Source organism: Prionailurus bengalensis, chromosome C2, assembly GCF_016509475.1.
Source record: "Prionailurus bengalensis isolate Pbe53 chromosome C2, Fcat_Pben_1.1_paternal_pri, whole genome shotgun sequence".
Lineage (NCBI taxonomy): Eukaryota > Metazoa > Chordata > Mammalia > Carnivora > Felidae > Prionailurus > Prionailurus bengalensis.
In genome coordinates, this window is record NC_057350.1 from 158,462,891 (window position 1) to 158,476,067 (window position 13,177).

The 13,177-nt window shown below is 44.4% G+C and overlaps 1 protein-coding gene across 1 annotated transcript in view; it reads left to right on the forward strand.

Annotated features, from left to right (window-relative positions):
• Positions 1–650: 650 nt before the first annotated feature.
• Positions 651–13,177, forward strand: part of SNRK (SNF related kinase) — a 59,660-nt gene continuing 47,133 nt past the window's right edge. Inside the window, exon 1 of the mRNA XM_043595915.1 lies at positions 651–779. The gene's annotated coding sequence lies outside the window, so the exon portion shown is untranslated. The remainder of the gene's footprint in view (positions 780–13,177) is intronic.

Here is a 13,177-nt window from a genome sequence, read left to right on the forward strand (position 1 = left end):
TTTTGAATCCCGGACTTCGTGTGCCTTCACATTTTCCACGACCTTTTGCCTTTCCACCCAGTCTGCAGTGGAGACAGCTAACTGATGGGGCCAGGCCAGGGTCTCCCGCTGACCTTTAGCCAACGCTGCATTCAGATGGTGGGCTTCTCTACTCTTGTTTAAGCAGCAATAAAATCAACAAAATTCCTTCAAATTGGGTTCCCAGAAATAAAACTGTCGACACAAAAGTGTAGATATACACATGAATGTATATTTGGTTTTTTCTCTCGCCTTGCTTAAACTTGCGCGGGAAATGCCGTGAACCTTTAAAAGGGTAAAGCACGCGCTGCCCTCGGCCCCCTGCCCCAGGACGCAGTCAGGTGCGCACGCAGTCCCTTCCCTCCGATTTCCCCCGACAGCTCGCGCTACTTTTCTCGGCCATTGTCCCACGTCCCTGGAGCTTCTTCCTTCACGGTCCCCTCTCCTCGGGCGCGCCTCGCCTGCTTCCCACCGCCGGCCACAGCCCGGGCTCGCCGCGGTGGAGGCGCCGTCAGGACGCCCTCCAGCAGACCGCACGCCGGGGCCCGCAGGTGCTCCCGGCCCCGCCCTCCCCGCCGCCCCGCCCCGGCGCTGCGTCACAGTGACGCGCGTCCCGCGCAGGCGCAGCTCGGCCCCACCCCCTCCCCGCGCCCGGCCGCCCGCTCGGTATTATGATTTGCGCTGGGTGCGGGGATTCGGCGGCCGGGAGGGAGTCGTCGGCGCCGCGGCCGCTGCAGACGGACGCCTTCCTGCCGGCTGAGGTAGGGACAAGCGCGGAGTGCGGTCGGGCGCGGCGGCCGTGGACCGGGGGTGCGGGCTGGCCTCCGCCGCCTGGTAGCCTGCGCCGTCGCCGGGCTGGACGTCCGGGCCGGGGCGCCCGCCGCAGGCGGAAAGTAAGTTGCGCGCTCCGCGCTTCCCGCGCCGGCCGCAGCGCGGGCCCGGGAGGACGCGGAGCCCCGACTGCGGCGGCCCGAGCCCGCGCGGCGGCGACGGCGGCGCGGCCTGGCGGCGGGGCGGCGGCGGCGGGCCCGGCGGGAGCCGGCACTGCGGCGGCCGGCCGCGGGCTCCCGGAGGCCCTGCCCTTGCGGCCGCGGCCGGATTGCGGCACCTCGGGAGGCGCCCGCATCCAGCGCCCCGCCCCGAGCCGGCCGAGTGCGGCGCCGCGGGGCCCCGCGCCCCGGCCGGGCTCCCCGCGCCTGGGTTCTCTCGTGGGGTGTGTGTTCTCGGAATGTGTTTCCTTTTTCAAACGAATCTGGAAATCTGGCCGCAGCGAGGGGCTTCCTTGGTAAAACTGCAGGCTTACAATAGAATGGGGATATTGTTGTCTGTAGAGAAAGGGCATCGGGGTAAGGAAGGAGGAGCAGTGCCCTTCCCAGGGGAGAGCGAGAATATTTTTTTTTTTTTTTTTCCGGATTGGGAGAGCAATCCGTTCTTTACCATAGTCATCGCCTGTTGAATTCTTTCTGGACCATTTTGCAAAAACCTTCCTGCCTTTAACTTGGACTTGGGATCTAGGAAAGTGACAGTCTGTTTTCCTGGTTGGGGTTGGGGGGAGGGCAGTGGGGGGTTCTTGGAGCTGTGCTGTTCCTGACATTTGGACCAGGTACAATCAGATAGCTTCTTGGCGAGATCGGTTTCACGCTCAGTATTTGGGGAGAATTTAGCAGTAGGGTTCTCTATAGAGGTTTGAGGATTATAGGACCTTTCAAATTGTCAGGTTACTTTTTTTCTCTTTTATAAAATTGAGTGCATTCTCAGTCTTAGGAGCGGGTGGTAAAGCTGATTTAATGCGTTTCCCATCTTACCAGGTTTTAAGGTGAAGCATGGCTTACCAGTGATGGAACTGCAGATGTTGAGTATCCTGCTGAATTTTCACTACATTTCTTTCAAACATCAGATGCTTCAGTTTGGGTTCCTTGTACTGGGTTGGGACACTGTGTCTCAAATCAGTCTAATTTATCAGAATGTGTATTAGTGTGCTTTAAAGCCAGGAGCTGTCAAGGTTTATGTAATCAACTTATTAATTTATGATCTTATTACATTGCTTTCCAGATTTATAAAACCATTCCCTTAAGGAAATCTGTCTTCAGCGTCTGCTTAAAATTTCTCTTGGAATTGGATTCCTGAGGAGGAATGCACTGTACAAGTGGTGATTTAAGCATACTAATTAGACAAGTTTCTGTAAAAAAAAAAAAGAAAAGAAAAAAAATGCGTATTGATTCTTTTATCTGACTTTTGTATTGTCCCTATTTGGAAAATAGATGACATTCCTATTTTACAGAACTAGAAATGAAATTACATGACATTCCCAAGGTCACATATTGAAGCAGTGTAGTAACTGAAAAATTAAGTGCGTGGTGCTAACTTTTTTTACATCTTCAAGGTTTTCCAGGCAGGGAACTTTGAGTGTCACCTTTGTCTTTTTAAAATCTGCCCAGTTTTTATATTATTTTAGGCACAGAAATGATTCTCACCCTATTAATTTTTCACCATTAAGAGGAAACTTTTCAGTATTGTTGCAGTAAGATCCATTAGTTTAAAACATACAAGAACTCAGAAGTTATCCTAATTTTTATTTTTCTGGAATAGAAATATAAATTGGACTTTATATTCAGATTTAATCCCATAGTCCTAAAAGGAAGGTTTTTGTATGTCCTTAGTAAAGTTGAGGGGCTTTCATGATACTTTTACTGGTCACAGGAAATAGTCTTTATCTAACCCTTACTGTGGGTGTTTGTTTCTGTCATACAGAAAGTGAAACTAAATGGGAAAGAAGTTACTTGTCTTTGGAGATAATTAAACAGCCATGGCTCTAGGTATTGATATAAATAAGGCCTGGTGTCTCCCCTGTAGCAGCTTGTCTGGGCCTAAGAGCTCAGTAGCTGCCCAGGAAGAAAAGGGCACAAGTGAACTTTCCGCATGATCAGAATTTTAGGAATTAAAAACATAGATGAGGAACTTGCCCTGTTTTAACTGCATGCACGCTGTTTGCTTAAGTAGGAGAAGACAGAGTTTTTAACCAAGATGCTTTTCTAATAAAACTGTTCTTCATAATTTAGGTATTTGTGTGTGCAGGTAAATTCTTAGAGCAACTTAGGTGGAAAAGTTACTTGAGTAGATTCTGGAAGTTTTGAAGGTAAGCTTAACCTATGCTATATTCACGGCACCTTTGCGTGCTTATTTTCGCAGCCCTGGGTTCTGGGCAGCAATATAAAATTGAGTAAAAACCGGTTCCTGCCTTTGGGCGCTTCCAGGCTGTCAGGGCCACTGAAGTAAACGCTAACAATGGGATCCAACGACTGCCGTGCCGAGGCTTAGGCACAGCTCTGTAGAAGCACAAAGATGGGAGCAAGGAACAGTCTGACTTGGGAATGCTTCACGGAGGAGGCGACGTTGAACTGGTCCTGAGGGACAGGTAGAGAGAGATCCCAGGCAGAGAAAAGGGGAAGGTGCTCAGAAGGTTCAGGGAGGATGAAAAGATGAGGTGGAGTGGTGGAGGAAGCACTGAGATCCGAGTGGGTGAAAGGGAGCGGAGGTAAAGACAGTTCTGGTTTTAAAGAATGTGAAAAGGAAGGGAGAAGCGTGGGCCAGGAGCTTTGGGCCTGGAGAGGGAAGGGTTTTGGTCTTTTGTTTTTGTTTAGAAACGGCTGCTGTAAAATCTCCCCGGCTTAATAGCCTCGCAAGGCACTGGAAGTGTGTCGTCTGCTCTGGCTGATCTGGAGCTTCGTTATTCACACTGGATTGTTTCCTCATCTGTTTTTCTGCACATCTGCCCTGGGCTGAGGCCTCCTGTCCCGTGGGAAACCGTTTCTTGCCGGTGGTAGGGGAGGAGCCTGTCTAAAAGAGGGTTCCTGCCGTACCTTCCGTGAACATTCATTTCTCTGCTGCTTCCAAAACCTCCTGAGATCCTGCTTTGGCACCTCCAGCACTTGGCCTCTGCTCAGGTAGGCTCTTCCTGTGACAAACCAGGCTGCTTTCTCTCTCCTGCTTGCACCCTCCAAAGTGCTGCCATGTGGCTGTACCTTGGCAGTTACTTCAGAGTCCGTCACAGACCCTGTGCTGCGAGTTTTAGGTTCTGCAGCGTCTCTAGGCTCAAAACAGGATTGGGTCTATCTAAATACCCCCTCGGCTGTGTATTGGCCTGGAAATGTCATGTAGGTTATCAAGCCTGTGCTCCAGAAGCGTGGGTTACAGGTCATAGAAATGGTCAGATCATAGGCTCCCTGGGCCTCAGGGTCTCCTTGTCGACATGCAGTTATTTTTCTGAAACTGAGAAGACTCAGCTTCTGGAAGGCAGAGACCGCTTCTTTGATTTCAGCATACCCAGACCGAAGTAATGCCTCATGCAGAGTCCGTGTACCCAAGTGGTGTCTTGGTGAAAAAACTTCAAAACTCCAAACTTTAGTTTGTGGGTTTTTATCATCCTGTTAACAGCCATTGTAATACAGCTGGGCTAAATTTAAATTGTTTTTCAGTCATAGAATTTTGGAGCTGAAGGCAAGTCTTCACTTGCTACCAGCATGTAGTCCATGCTCAGGAAATGTTTGTTCCTGTCCTGCGCGTTTCCCGTCTGAGTGAATGGCACCACTTTTGCTACCCCTCTCCACCAGAACCGTTCCGGATTTCCCTGTTCTTCCCCTCACCCCACGCATGGAGTTCTTGGCTTCTGCTTCCTGAATGGGTCTCCTCCATTACATCCTCGTCATCACTGCCCACACATTGGCGGCCTTCATGTTTAGGTCAGTAAGCGATCATTTACCTGGAGACGTTTTCAGTAGACCCCCCAGCTGTAGTCTTGCCCTGCCAGTCTGGTCGTCGCTTTGCTGCCAGAGTGGTTTGTGTAACTGTCATCTCTGATTGTCATGCCCCGGCACAGGATTCTTCTTTGGCTTCTGAGTGCCAGCTTTCGTTTGTTCACTTAATAGTATGAATCTCTCTCTTTTGGGTAGATGCTATACTGGGCAGGCCCTGGAATACAGACCGGAATAAAATGGACGTGGGCCTTAACACGGACTGAAGTTCTCATTTAGCTGAGTGGAGACACAGATTGTTACTCACATGATCACCTGAGTAATTATAACCGCAGTTGTGATAAGGGCCCTGATGGGAAAGGAATGGCACTGTGAGAGGGCACGGGAGCTGGTGTGTGGGGTGGGCGGAGGGCCAGGACACGCTCAGGAGGGTTGACCTTAAGCTGGGCCTTGAAGCACGGTAAGGGCTCACCAGACTTGAGGAACCGCGGCTGATTTGCTTGGAATACGAGGCCCTTTGGGTATCTGGCCCCTGCCTACCTGTCTGATCTCGTCTCCTACGCTCTGCATGCATTATTGCCCCGGTCACAGTAAGCTTTCTGAGGTTTCTCTTCTGAAAAGCCTCTTCCCCGTCATCACCAATTTCACTTGTTAGCTCAGATGAGAAAATGAATGTCTCTGAGACGCCTCCTGAATGAACTCTCCAAGGTAGCTTTTGGGAAAGGGACGCCTCTTGTAGCGTATCTGTCCCTGTAAGAGATTGCACAGACCTCGTGGCAGTGATCTTCCTGGTACGTGCAGTAGAGGCGTCTAGTTAGGGGGGTAACTAGGGCCTGTTAGGGGATATCAAAAGAAGGTGGGGAGCTAAGTATATAACCCCTCTCAGATGTCAGAGTCTCCTGGGAGGAAGGCCAGTTCTGAAAAGTTGGAGGAAAAACAGTGGGTGATTTTGATCCTACTCACATCCTGCTAATATGTATTATCCCACTTAACCTTCATAATAACTGTCCAAGGTGGTGATTATCTTTGTTTTATAGATTGAGATGTACCTATTCATAGAAGTTGAGTAACTTCCTGGGCTCCAGATTCTGTGGTACTCTTTCTGTTGCTATGATGCCGCTGCTCACATCTGCTGAATAAATGAATTTTGATCATTGTTAAAGTGCACCTCTGTGGTGAGGATTATAAGAAAGGTTGACCAGGGGCGCCTGAGTGGTTCAGTCGGTTATGTGTCCGACTTCGGCTCAGGTCACACGGCCCACGACTTCGAGCCCCACATTGGGCTCTGTGCTGACAGCTCAGAACCTGCTTCACATTCTGTGTCTCCCTCACTCTCTGCCCCTCCCCAGCTCACGCTCTGTCTCTCCCCTTGAAAAATAAATAAATCATTTTAAAAAAAAAAAAGGTTGACCATGCGGTAGTTTGAAATGTTGAAACTTAGGATACCCTCCCAGCTCCTCTCTGATGTTCCTCCTGCTCTGTGTACACACCTCTTAGGCCAGTATATTGTCCTTATATTGCATAGCTAGGGGGAAATGTTTGAATAATAAGTTGGGTTGAATACGTATTCATCCGGGGTGCCTGGGTGGCTCAGTCCATTAAGCATCCGACCTTGGCCCAGGTCATGATCTCACGGTTCGTGGGTTCGAGCCCCGCATCAGGCTCTGAGATGATCTGACAGCTCAGAGCCTGGAGCCTGCTTCGGATTCTGTGTCTCCCTCTCTGTCTCTTTGCCCCTCCCTAGCTCGCTCGCTCGCTCGCTCTCTCTCTGTCAGAAATAAACTTTAAAAAAAGATTTAAAAAAATACATATTCATTTGTGTTGGTTTTTCTTTATTAGAGAGATTATGTTTTAGATAATGTAGGTTTTACTCTTGCAGCGTAAGTTACCTAGATAAAGTTCATTTCAGATTTAGGACGATATACTAACGAATATTCACGGAGAGATTATGAAGCTGGAGCGTACTGTTCATGGATCTCTTTTTAAAACAGTCATAATACTCTATAGCCTTTTATATAACAGTGGACAAAAGCAGAGTGATTGAATTTTAAAGTAAAGTTTGGCTTTCTGTTTTACCTCATTTTCTACAAGTGAAACAGTTCTCTCGTTATTGGCGTAAAGTATTATGTGTACTAAAGAAAATGTGGAGTGAGAATATTCATTCAGTCTCCATTTCAGGGCTTGATTTTGTCCTTTGCTCTCCTGTTTTATGGGTATTTGCTAATCCTCTTTCAAAGGAAAATGCTTTTCAGAAACAAATGGAGAGAATGTAATTTGCAAAGTATATTAAAATTGCGTTTCGGAAAGGATACAATTTTTAAGCAGAAAATAGAACCTCCTAAATTTATCTGAATTACTTATTTTGTGTTGGCTGTTCTGTGCCACTGGCTGTTCTTGCCATCGCAAAATTGTGTGTAAACTCTAAGGTGAAGTTATTTTTAAGGTGCCATTCCATTTTTACATGATCAGTAAATATCTCAGTCTGTCTTTTGAATAGTTATTTGCCTGTAATTTCATTTCTTAAAAAGAAGTTTCAAGAAGTCTGTAATGGAATTTTTTGTTAATGATGTTTATTAGCTAAGTCTTTGGTGATGTTAGGGAATTTCCTCCATTTAATTGATTGCCGGGCTAGGTAAGTAGCTTAGCATATCAGAATTAGAGGAATGCGACAAATACCAAAATAGATTTTTTTAATTTTTTTACTTTTTTAAGTGTCTGTTTTATTTTTGAGAGAGAAAGCACGTCCACACGTCCACACATGAGTGGGGGAGGGGCAGAGAGAGAGGGGGAGACAGGAGATCCGAAGCCGGTTCTGTGCTGACAGCAGAGAGCCAGATTCGGAGCTTGAACTCACCAACTGGGAGATCGTGACCTGAGCCGAAGTTGGACACTCACCCGACTGAGCTACTCAGCCACCCCAAAATAGACTTATTTTGGAATTAGGAAGGCCTAGGTAAAAGGGAGATCTCGTATTGTTGCAGGAAAAAAATGGAGGACCCAAGAGTCAGTGGAACCTGGAGCCCAACCTAGGCAGCTCTTTCCTGGGTGGAGGACTGGGGCAAAGAAGTCCTTTTCTTCTTTGGTCCTGCTTTCTCCTCTGTAAAAATGGGTGTGATATTTCTATTACATTGCTGATGGTGAGGAATAAGTGATGAAACAAATGTAGAGTCCACTACCTACATAGATCCCCAGAAATGACATGGTTTACTCTTTTTGAGACCTGCATTACCACAAACCTGGAATTCTAAAAGGAGCAGTTGTGGCAGTAAAAGACATTTTTAAAATTTGAAATGAAACAAAGTCAACTGTGGTTTTGTTACGGGACGGGACTCATATCTGTATCATCGTATTTAGGTCAGTAGTAGATTTTTAGGATGGTAATATGGTTGATAATGAGAGATCTAATCTAAGTCAAAACAAAAACTGCTGTTTTATCGAACTGTGAAGTGGACAGTGAGCTTTTAAAATTGGTTTAAATCCTCTAATGACCGTATTTGTGTGTTGCTTTCATGGTACTATCTAGAGTTTTACTCTTCTGCGGAGACCTCTTATCAGCTCTGTGATTAGAAGCTGCTTCTGTGCATTTTTAACTCTTTAGTGACACTTTAACAAAACGAGTGTAATTCAGAGATAGATAGATGGTGCATTATTGAGTATGGCAAGTTTTCCATTAGTTTTGAGAAAGTAAGAGTTCATCACAGTTGCCTAAATGGTAAGCCAGGAGGTATTTTTCAGGATTAGCCTTCTCAACCCTGCTGACTTATCTCTCGTCTACCCCAAATCGTAACTTCACCCAAGCTGATACTGTCCTTTCTGAAACCAGCCGTATGCACGCTCTGCTGTTTCCTTCCCCCAGTTTTGAGAATGGTGTTCCACTGCTCCCTGTTCAAGGATAAGCTCTGGTCTGTGGGCTGCCCTGTCTTTGGGATCCTGCCTTCTTACAGTCCTCTACTCTTTCTTTGGCACGCCTCACCCAGACTAACCTGTGTAGTTATTTATCTTTTTATATGTAGATAACTTATTTGTAAAATTGTAGAGGATACTGTGTTATGTCCTACACAATTAGGGCTCAAATATTTGCTAATGAAAATAGGCTCAGTGTTCCTCTTCTTTCCTCAGCCTGAAGGAATTGCATGCCTTGTCCCACAAGGGAAGCAAAATATTTCCTTGAATATGTCTTGTTTATTAAGATGACATAAATAGATTTTGGACAATATGTTTTTAGGGGAATTAGTCTTTTCATAGATCTTAGTGGAAAAGTAAATTGGATAATTGTTTACAAAAAAGTAAAAATTAAAATTTTTTATATAATGTTTATTTTTTTATTTTTGAGAGAGAGACAGAGACAGAGACAGAGGAGGGTAAGTGTGGGAGGGGCAGAGAGAGAGGGAGAAACAGAATCCGAAGCAGGCTCCAGGCTCCAGACTCCGAGCTGTCAGCACAGAGCCTGATGCGTGGCTCGAACTCACGGACTGTGAGATCATGACCTGAGCTCAGGAGTCGGACGCTCAACCGACTGAGCCACCCAGGAGCCTCCCCAAAAGTCAAAATTTTAATAACCTCTGTCTTTTTTAGGTTATAAAAGCAGCACACACTCACTGCCAAAAATTTGAAAAGAACAGAAAAACATAAAGAGAAAAAAATTCTGTAATCTCACCATCTTAACATTTTGGTATTTTTAAAATATATATGCAGACAAATTATACGCTTAAAAATTTGAGATCATATGCCATGAAATTTGGCATATGAATTTTCTTACTTAACATTTTATTGTGAGAATTTCCCATGAGATTAAATAGCCTGAAAATATGACTGCATAGTGTTAATGTTAGGTATACTGTGATTTATTTAATTGTTTTCTTACTGTAGACCTTTAGGTTATTTAATTTTTTTGCATACATAAATATCATTGAATGTTGTTAACTGTAAAAATTTTCAACATCTTCTTTCCTTTAAGATGTATATCTAGTAGTGAGATTATTAAATCAAGGGTATTATTTTAAGGTTCTTGATATATGTTTTACCACACTGCTTTTCAGAAATCAGATAATTTGCAGACTTACCAATGTAAAAGCATCTCAAATGATTCAGTCTTTTTTTTTTTTAATGTTTATTTTCGAGAGAGGGAGGGAGAGAGAGAGGCAGAACATGAGTGGGGGAGGGGCAGAGAGAGAGAAAGAGAGGAAGACACAGAATCCAAAGCAGGCTCCAGGCTCTGAGTTGTCAGCACGGAGCCCAACGTGGGGCTCGAACCCATGAACTGCGAGGTCATGACCTGAGCCGAAGCGGATACTGAAATGATTGAGCCACCCAGGCACCCTTCAAATGATTAAGTCTTTTAAGCAAAAGTAAGTGAAATGTTAGATACCAGTATTTTTGTTTATAGATTAGTTTACTTTTTTCTGTTCCAGTATTCTTTTTTGACCATTTTTTTTTTTTAATGAGCATCTTCATCATGATATCAGCAAGGAAAGAAAAAGATGACAGGATTTTGACAGCATTAATAAAAATTTGGAGGAGTGATTTAGATTACTAGGTTTTTTAAATTCTCCCAGCTTCCACTTTCATTGTTTTCCTGGCAACAAGGAGTAATTGTGAGTTGCCTTTATTTATTTTGGAGTAACTTTTACATACCAGCTTTCGCTTAAGTCACTATGTGTTATGCGAGCACTTTTATACCAGGCTGTCACCAGAAGTGGTGACACACTTAGCATTTTTCATCATTTTAACAAGAGGCAGATTCTGTTTCGGAATTTGGAACTTACTATCTGCACTGCTGATCCGAGTTTTGTGGCTTGAATGTTAACCCCTTTCTCTTTGCAAATAGTTAGCACTACTCTATATCAGTTAATAAATTGCCTGACTACTGGATACATTAAAATTCCTTGATGTATCCTGGACCATTGCTTGTTTCACTTGGGGAAAGTAAAATTACGTGAGTCAGTGCTTCCTGAGATCGATCTGCACTGGTGACCCAGTCACTGCCTGAAGAGCGGAGCAGTCCTTTTGGCCTGCCGGTCCTAGTCACCTCAGTTGCCCCTGAGGTGTCCATTAAAAGTGACCACTTGGAAGAAAACTTGCAGAATAGTAGGCGGTTACCTTCCCTTGGAAAATACTTTCCTAGACATTTGGAGGTATAATTTTGCCTACTTGGGCATTTCTGATAATAAATAACTTAACCTTTGAATTTATAGTTCTATGTCGAGTCCATCTGCTGAGTGCAGACTGGTGACCACATAATGCTACGTGAGAACCATGTGGTAATATCAAGCTGATCAGTGAAAAACTCTGGATCCTTCCGTAACTAAGGACCTCTTGACCTATTTGTGATTTCTTCATCTTTGATTTATGGCTTATATTGGTAACTCCCAGGAGGAGGAGCGCTATTCTAGAAATGTGGAATATTGTTTACTTTGGATAAACGGAACAGCGGTGGCAACTGCGTGTAGAGTTGTGTTTATTTTGCTTGACCTGGGGGTTACTGATATTCTCAGAGGATTTAGTCTACTCTCTTCTCTTCAGCCTATGCCATTTTTGTTACGGGTACCTTTGAAGTTTTAGCAGTAAGATCAGTGTGGTAGTACTCATCGAGAGTCAGTTCTCCACTTACGTTAATTTTTCTATAAACATACAGGTTAGCCTAGTATTTTCCATGAGGAAAAATTATAGTTTTCATTTTTGGTATCTATGAAAGATACCAGATGATTTTCGTATGTAACAAGCTTAAATGCAGTTTTAGTGTGGCTTTGCAAAACTCATCTTTCAGTTATCTGTATTAGAGGGAGAGCGTTGGTACGGATTTTTTTTTTTTTTTTAAGCATTTAATTTGGGAGGTTTTTGTGTATGTAACTGCTGGTGGTCTGCTTTTAGGAGGAAATTTACAATATCCCAAGTAAAATGCGGAGAGGCAGTAGAAGTAGCCTAATTCACGCATGTGGCCCTTTCATTTCCACTCCCCTGCTTATGCCATGGGTGGCGGTGTTCAGTGTGCTGTTTGTCCTCCCCTCTCCTGGTGGGGGGAGGTGTGAGTAGTGTGTCCGTGTATCTGTTTGACATACAGACCACACTGTAGTGGTGGTGATGTCCATGCAAATCTCCAGTCTGAAAGTGAATTTGACCAGCAAAACGGGGTGACTTCCAAATGACAGTAGGTTTAACAGAGGCTGGTTCTACAACTGTTTTCAGCAGCTTGTAAAATGTGTGCAGGGCCACCCACACTTCCTTCCTCTTCTCCAGCCACACCCGCACACTTCAGTTTGCTTCTCTTTAGCTGGGAGAACATCAGTGTATTCTTGCAACATGTACTGGTAGTTGTGTCTCAAACATGAATTTCCATATTAGAAACGCTCTGAGGCTAGTTGGCCTGTTTCATTCTGGTCCAGCCCAGTTATGTGCATGTGGAAGCATACGCTAAGCAAGACCACTTTAGAAGGGCCTCACTTAGTGGTCTTGCTGTTGTAAAAGATACCATCTTTATTGCGTAGTCGTTAAAAATATTGACGTAGAAGAATTGAGTGCAGTGGGAAAATATTCATCATATGAAGTAGAGGAAGAAGTTGTGAGACTTCACATCTAGTATCTTAGCTTTGTAAGAAGCATAGGTATGAAGAATATATACTCAAAGATGAAGAGAGGTCATCCTGGATCAAAGTATAAGGTGAACGGGGGCGCCTGGGTGGTTCAGTCGGTTAAGCGTCCGACTCTTGGTTTCGGCTCAGGTCATGATCTCACGGTGAGTTTGAGCCTGTGTTGGGCTCTGTGCTGGCAGTGTGGAGCCTGCTTAGGATTCTCTCTCTCCCTCTCTTTCTGCACCTCCCCTGCTCTCTCGCTCGCTCTCTCTCTCTCAAGATAAATAAACTTAAAAAAAAGTTAAATTAAAAAAAGAAAGTATAAGGTGATTTTTTCTTCCTATATTGTGCTTTTCTGCATTTTCCAAATTTTCTAAAGTGAATTTGTATCAACTTGTAGAGAGAAATACTTTTAAGATGGTTGTAAACCTCTCTCTCTCTTTGTGTCTGTCTGTATTATTCCATTTTATAAAAAAAAACTTGTTCCTTGGCATATATTATACTTGGAAAATAATTTGAACGGCTTTGTACCAAACTGCTAACAGAGATTGTCTCAGACGGTAGAAAATTGGATGATTTGTAAAAAGAAATTCTTTTTGTCAGTTTATATGTTCTAATTGTATTTTTCCCTATATTGTACAGATATTTCTTTCATAACTTCATAATTGAAGCAAAATATTAAAAGGAAAGGGCTATGTCAAGTGAAAAAAGTAGGCTCCAAGATACAAAGTTCTGTGTAGAGTGATCACACCTTTGAAAACAAAGAAGAAACTGTATAAATATTTGCCGAAAGATTGCCGAAATGTTAATGGCGCCGATCTTCGGTGGTAGAACTACGGA